Source organism: Gopherus evgoodei, chromosome 7, assembly GCF_007399415.2.
Source record: "Gopherus evgoodei ecotype Sinaloan lineage chromosome 7, rGopEvg1_v1.p, whole genome shotgun sequence".
NCBI classification, from domain to species: domain Eukaryota; kingdom Metazoa; phylum Chordata; order Testudines; family Testudinidae; genus Gopherus; species Gopherus evgoodei.
Window position 1 is genome coordinate 21421312 of NC_044328.1, and position 7817 is coordinate 21429128.

Consider the following 7817-nt stretch of genomic DNA (forward strand, 5'->3'; position numbering starts at 1 on the left):
CCCACTGCCCATTGGCTACCGGCGCTCCACCCACCTTTCGAGGTTCCCGCCCATTTCCTGCTCTGCGGCTCCTCTGAGTCGTAACTGTTCCGAATTCTGCTCCGGCTGATCTCGGTACTTCTCAATTGTCCGCCCCCCCCCCACCGGCTCCTCTTCCATCTCCCTGGGCCTTACTGCCCCCCCAGCTCCCTGCTTCTCCTTGGGCCATATTCCGCCCCCCCCCCCAGCTCCCTGCTTCTCCCTGGGCCTTACTCCCGGCCTGCTCCCCAGCTGCCCCCCCCCTTCACCTGGGGCTTCCTCTCCTCCCCAGCTCCTCCCTGGGCCTTACTCCTGCCCCAGCTCCCCGCTTCTCCCTGGGCCTTACTCCAGGCCCGCTCCTTAGCTCCCCATCTCCTCCCTGGGCCTTATTTCTGCCCCAGCTCCCCGCTTCTCCCTGGGCCTTACTCCAGGCCCGCTCCTCAGCTCCCCATCTCCTCCCTGGGCCTTATTTCTGCCCCAGCTCCCCGCTTCTCCCCGGGCCTTACTCCCGGCTCGCTCCCCAGCTTCCCCCCCCCCCGGCTTCCTCTCCTCCCTAGGCCTTATTCCTGCCCTGCTCACCCCAGGTCGCCGCTTCTCCCTGGGCTTTATTCCCAGCTCTCTTCCCAGTTCCCCCCCCCCTTCATCTGGGGCTTACTCCCCTCCCTAGCTCCTCCCTGGGCCTTACTCCTGGCCTGCTCCCCAGCTGCCCCCCTCTTCCACCTGGGCCGTAGTTCCTTAACCTCCAGCTCCCTCTCCGACTTCTCTGAGCTTTACTCCTGCCCCTACCCCCAGTTTCCTCCCTTCTCCCTGGGCCTGGCCCTTTCCCCAGCTCCCACTCTTCACCTGGGAGCCTTCCCCAGCTCCCCCTCTCTTACCTGAGGCTTACTTTCCTCCCTCTCCTTAGCTCCCCATTCTCTTCACCTCCCCTCACTCAATTTTTGGCTGTCTGCCCTTTCACCACCAATCCCTCTTCTCCACACTAGTCACCTTACACAGCCTCTCTGTCCTTCCATCATCTCCACTTCTGGCCCTTATACAAAGACCAGAGTGGCAGTGCTGCTTGGCTCTGAACTGATGCACGTAGTCTGCTTTGGCAAGTGTCTCTTGTACACCACATGCCAGGAACCCAACTGCAGGATGCATGCAACTGATGAGAGAGACAAGCAGTCACCTGCTGCTCTGTGGGATCATAGAAGTAGAGACCGCACTCCAGGTTATTTTCAAATTACTATTTATAATGGCCATCAAGCAGCACACAAAAAATATTATCCCATGCCTGAGGCTTTTGAAATGAGAACAACTCAACTAGATTATCCAGTCCCCCTTTCAAATGAAGAATTATTTTTTCCATATTATATACTTTCTAGTCAGTAGGCATGAGTGAGAGTTTGTTAATCAGGCCTTGCATATGGATAATTGAAGTTCTGTGTGCTTGAGGGAATGTTTAGTGTATTTAGAGTCCCAACTAGGCTACTGTTTTGGTGTTTATGCCAACGGCCTAAGCAGCTTCAGATAGAAAGCAGATCTGGAAAGTTTCATCCCCAAAGGCAAAAGGTTGAGAAAGTTATGAGAATGGACGGCATTAGGAAAACAAATATACACTTCAGCTATAGGCAACCCATGCTGCTGCTCCTTATGATTCTGTCATATTCTATACACTTAGTCATCTTCTACACATTTTTCTACTAGTTCGTGTTCATTATTTTACTAGGGACAGAAGTTAGAGTTATAGGAAAGTAATTGCCAGGATTACTCTTCTTTCCATTTTTTTCAAAAAGAGTACATTTGCTTTTCCCTAATCTTTTTCTACTTCGTTACCTGTGGCTTTTCATAAATATTTGTCAGTGGTTCAGTAAGTTTGCTACTGAATTCCCTTTCTATCATGTGAATTGTATATTTATATGCAGAATGTATTGACTGTAAAACCTTCCTCCACACTGAGTGATAGATTATTCCCTCTGTTATGGAATTGGGCCAGCAAAAGGCATTCCTGAGGGATGCTTCCATTGCTAGGTCAGACAAGGAGAGGCTGCGCCACAGAGACTGCCTTGAGCATGGCCTATTCTATTGCTACTACCACTGGGGGTGAAACAGACTTTGTTTTCTAGGGTGTGTTGAGATGCCACCTTCAAGACCTTGTCCACTAGCAGGCAGGATTGGCAGAAAGGGGAGCCAAAATGGAGACTCTGAGGTTCTAAGCTGCAGCCTCCAGCATAAAGGATATGCTGAGAAAGGGGTGGGGTGCAGGAACACAACACCACTGAACTCTGACTACTCTTTTCCTGTTGTAATAGTACCCAGGGATGATGGGCAGCCAAGTGTAAGTTTGTAAGTGTAAGGCTATAACTTGTGCCTGGGGTGGATACTGGATACCCTCAGAACATGGAGAGCCCAAATTGGTGAAAAGCCAATTTTTCCACCACCACTAGTCTAGTCCGATATTCCTGTGCAGAGCATAGCTGAGCCAGAACAAGTGGACCCTTGGTGAAGAAAAATCTTTTAGTATTTTAGTAAAGAATCTTGACTAATGGAGATGCTTTTATTTTAAATAATGGAAAAAATATGTGCTGCCAAAATTATAACAGGAGTTCTGAAAAGTGTCATCTGACAATGTGTCACCTCTTTGGTGTGGGCTGGGTTGTCAGAAGAGGAATAGATTCTCTTTGGTTCTTGAGGTGGACACACCTCCTCTATGTAAGAGGAATATATGTAGGGGAGCAGGCCAACTATGGCAGGTGTTAAGGGTCCGAAAATGAAATGGGTGCCAATGTCACTCCCACTACTGGCTCATTTCTCTCAACCTGGCAAGGCCCAAATGTGTGATGATAAATCCAAAATGAGTGACACAAATGAATTCAGGCAGGAAGCAGTGAGAGTCACTCTTGGTGCAAATAACTCTTGCCCTAACCTCAGTCCCACGATTTTTATTTCTGATGTACATTTTCAGCAGTAAAGTGAAGGGATACCAGATAAATATGGAAAGTAGGTAACTTTGGGTCTAAAATGAGTGACATCTTCATAACAAGGGACAGTTGGGAAATATTCTCTCTTGTCAAACTCAGCTGGAGATAGGTAGGAAGGCACTGGGGGAGAGGCAGGTATAACTAGCCACTGACCTTCCATGACCCTGTTGCTTCGCCATGTTAAATTTCACCTATAGACAGCCTTTTGTAACCAGAAAAAACTTGAAATTCACTGGTGAACTGTGAGGTAAGCTTGATAAATATGCTAGTCTTATTCTGAACAGAGAGAGACTGGGAAAACTACTGAGTAATTACTTTTATCTCCTCATTGTTATCAGAAAAACAAAGTCTAAACAGTGATCTTTTATTGGGGCCTCTTGTTTCTGCTCATAAACTGTCCTTGACAAGTCTGTTGATGCTGGAGAGCAGTACATTTTTCCCACAGAGAAAACAAGTTATATGAGGTTGACAGTATAGAGAATTTGCATATCTTTGAAAACATTTCTGAATCTTGTCATAGCTTCTTAGTACATTGTTCAAACTCTGGCAGTCAGAGAGAGCAGCACTGCTAAATTTACAGAATAATACCCTCAGAGAAACGTTTTCCCTAAGTACAGTCAGCATTCTGTGGAATGAATTGGAGTGTACCACAAGAGATGATGCTCTTAATAAATATACATATATTTGAGATCAGTTCTGCTAATATTTCTTTGCCTCTTTGTGACTCAACGCTGCAGAATGGAGAATGCCCTCATCTGCCACTGAAATAAATGGGAATTAAGGGCTCTTAGTGCTGCAAGACTGGGCCCTTAGTACTAAACTGTAGTACATGTTTCACAACCACATCAGCTGACAGATAAGCATCAATACTTTGCTAAGTAAAATTCCTACCATCATTTCTTAAAGCAGTTATGTTTCAGGGAGCAATCAAACCAGTTTCTTTCTAGTTAAAGCTATGTTCTGAAGTGGTTCTCACATGAAAAAAAGTGACCTGAAAAACAAGGAATGGCACATCTATCCTGTAGGACAATTGTTTACATTTAACAGCTCAAATTCAGCTGTGATATAAGCTTGCACCAGCTCTTGCAATCCTTGCACAAGCAAACTCCCACTGAAATCAGTGCCTCCAAATTGGACCTGATATTTAGACCTTTGGTATTTTATTACCTCATTAGATATGTTATCTTATCAGCTTATTACAGTCACACTATGTATGCCTTTATCCTCACTAGAACCGCTTCCAACTCATACAACTAAGATATTGAATGCTACCTTCTACCCAGGTTTTGTAGAATGAGACTTATTTAACTTAAGCAACGTTAATCTTGCACCAGCCTTTAAATTCGACTCTTCTGAAGGACATTTCTAATTGCTTTAGATTGAGTTGTGTGAATTTTTCAGAGGAAGTGAGAAATGTGAAAAGGAATGGAACTGGCACAAAAGAGCAAATACCATGTATTCTATTCTATGAAGAAAGTATACATTTGAAAAATAAAGGTTTGCAAACTAAAACCAACCAAAAACAACCCTAACTTATGGCCTCAATCTTGGACTGATTCGAACTATCCCTTATCATTAAACCATACTGTCTTGATAATTGACACTATGGGTTTGCCTGCAATGATATCCATATGCAAGCAAAACTCCTATGAAGACAGTGGGTGTTTGCCAGTGTAGACTGCAGGCCTAAACAGCTCATACATACGTGTTTTGCCACAAAAAGTAGCAATGTCAGAATGGAAAAAAGGGGGTGTATTTTTTAAAACTTTTTTTCAGTGTCAATGGATCCTGAAATAAGAAAACAAGACATTCTTTTGCTCCTATGTTCACATACAAATATAATATGTAGTTGATCTGATCCAGCCTTCATTGAAGTCAATGGCAAAACTCTAATAGATTTCACCGGGGCAGGATCAAGCCCAGTGTGAGGGAATCACAATCTCAAATTTCAAATGAATATAATTTTATTTAAATGTTTAAAATTCCTGAAAAGATTAGGTAGTTTCACGTACTCTGATACTACAGGGATGAATGAGGTATAAATACATAGATTGATAAATCTCCAGGCTTTCTGTTTTATTGAGAGGTTCCACAAATTAAGGTCTAATTTTACATTCCTTGTGCATCCCAAAATCCTCATTGTGTCATTGGGCATTTTGGGTGCAAAAGGGTTACAGAATCAGGCAAATTGCCTTCCTTTGACTTTGCACAATTATTCCCATTATTCATAGAAATCAGAGTTCCACTTTCTAAGACTTCTGCAGTACAATGTATACACACATGCTTTGCTGCAGCATCACAGAGTCCCTATGCAAAGGCATCACATCATAGCACAATGGCTACAAGCTGTAGTTCATGCAGGAGGTTTCCTCTGCTCAGATTCAGATAGAGATTCTTAAATGTCCTCCAAATTACTTTTTGAAGAGCACAGTACAGATCCCTCAGAATCATTACTGTCTGGCAACATTTGGGATGGATGACATGCTAGAAATTCCAGTTGAAGTGACTGACCTTTGGAGTAGATATCTCTTAGTACAAACTACATTACAAGATAAAGGCTGAGTTTTAGTTAATATTTACCCCTCAATTAGTTTGAGGCTGCTTGCTTTTCAAAGATTTTTGGAGATATTGTATCAGTATGTCTCTCTAGCACAGGGGTAATCAATAATCAGACCGTGGGCCAAATCCAGAGCTCCAGATGCTTTTTGAACAGACTGCAAAATCTTATTTACTTATTATTATTATTGTTACTGCAGTGTGAAAAATATTTGTGAAGTCTGGACCCTGACTATACCTTGGACAAGAAATTTTGACCTTGACAACAAATAATTGAATACGCTTCCCTGCTCTAGCGTCATTATTAGATAATATAGTGGATAATTGAATTCTTAGCATCAAATTAGATAAAGTCACTGTGTCCTCTTCTACATTCTACATTGCTGAATTTCTGAACTTATGATAAATGTTTCATTCCTGCTTTATTGATGCCTGATTCCTGAATCTATCATAAATGAGAAGAGAATAGTTATTTTATTATTCTTTAGTGGTTTATTTGCTGATATACATATAATTCTCCTTTGCAGGGTGACTAATATGAAACGTGGAATAATAAACATTTTAAATTGTAGCGTTCAATTTATTTTATTTATAGACAGTTTTAGCTTATCAGACAGAGACATAAGAGGTCCTCTCTGTAAGTTTCTGGTATGACCCACCCAGAATATCATATTCCCTTCTGGGAAGCATGTTACCAGAGACACATTGACAAATTGGAGAGAGCTCAGAGAAGAGCAGCAAAAAGTTCATATTTACCAAGAAAGATTAAAAGAGTTGAATATGTATTGTCTGGCTCAGTTACAAGTAAGTGGGACATAAATTTACCAATATCTGAATGGTGTCAACACCAATAATGGAAAGGAATTATTTAGGAGCGTATATTGAGGTATAATTAACAGTAGTGTAATGAAGTTAAATAAAGGAACATCTAGGCTGAATATTTGTAAAACTTCCTGATCAGACAGTTGAATAGACTACCTCTGGAAGTGATAGACGTCTCATTAATTGGGGCATTTAAAACTAGGCAGTATTTAGCACTAGAAAATCTGAAGGGAACAATTCTTCATTGAAAAGGAACTGGACTGAATGATATATTTAGGGTGTTATTTTTCCTCTCTAATGTCTACAATTCTACATGTACAGAGGTTTGGTTCAGCTATGTTCCAGCAAGAGTGAATTCTAGGGGTGAGATGTGTGAGCAAAAATAAAACTTCATTATGCTAGCTTCCTCTGTGTGGGATCATATTTCTTTACTAATATAAATAGATTAATCAGACAAATAGATTAGCTGTCTATATCTCTATCTACATGGTTATATGGAAATTAATATATGATCATCCTCACAACAGTAATATGTTTTCCGTTCTCTTGAATTCTCAAACCTACAACAGACTTTGTGAACATACCATATAAATACCACAGAGTCTTTAAAAGCTGGTGTAGAATTACCTTCCCATTATGTAAGAAATTGGCCTGGAAATTCCTGAGTATTCCAAGGACTCTGATAAACAGCACCTGCTGACAAAAGAATGAATAATAGAAACGTATGCCCAGAATAAATGACAGAGGATGCAAAATGAAATCATTAGAGTTGCAGATTGTCAGTTCTCCCACTTGTGACCTTTCCTTCATAGAAAAGCATTTAGACCTGGATCCATACTGGGTCTTAAGTGTTGCAGCTCTGAGCATCATAATGCCTAACTTCTAGGTGCCTAGAAAATCACAGGAACAACAATGGGATCTACAAAGTCTGAGTTAGGTGCCTAGGCTCCCTATACAATGAATGGGGAAAAAGCAATACCTAAGAATACGATCCACAAAAGCCAACATGGTGGGTAGCTCCTCACTTAAGCTAGCCAACCCAGGACTTTGAGTCACCTTTTGTTACCCTTTGTGTCCAGCGAGAGGGCATCTTTCTTGTGGTAGCCAGGGGTCTCCTCCCTAACACCACCAGTCTTTCAGTCACTCAAGCACTCTCCTCTGGCCTATGCCAGCCCAAACTTTTCCTTGCAGGCTAACAAGAGGTGCACCAAATCCCTGATTCCCTTAGAATCATTCACCTGAGATATCCAGCCCCTGACACTGGCTACTTATAGAAATTCCAGATCTGTTGCACCCTAAGATGCAGTGTATCCCAGTTTGCCAATTTTAGCTTACACCATCACTCATGTAAACCACACAGCACGTGTGAGCACTTATAACAAAACAAAATAGATTTATTTTAGAAAGAATGAAGATTTAACTAGAAACAAGACAAAGTGGTGGAAACATACAGAGTAC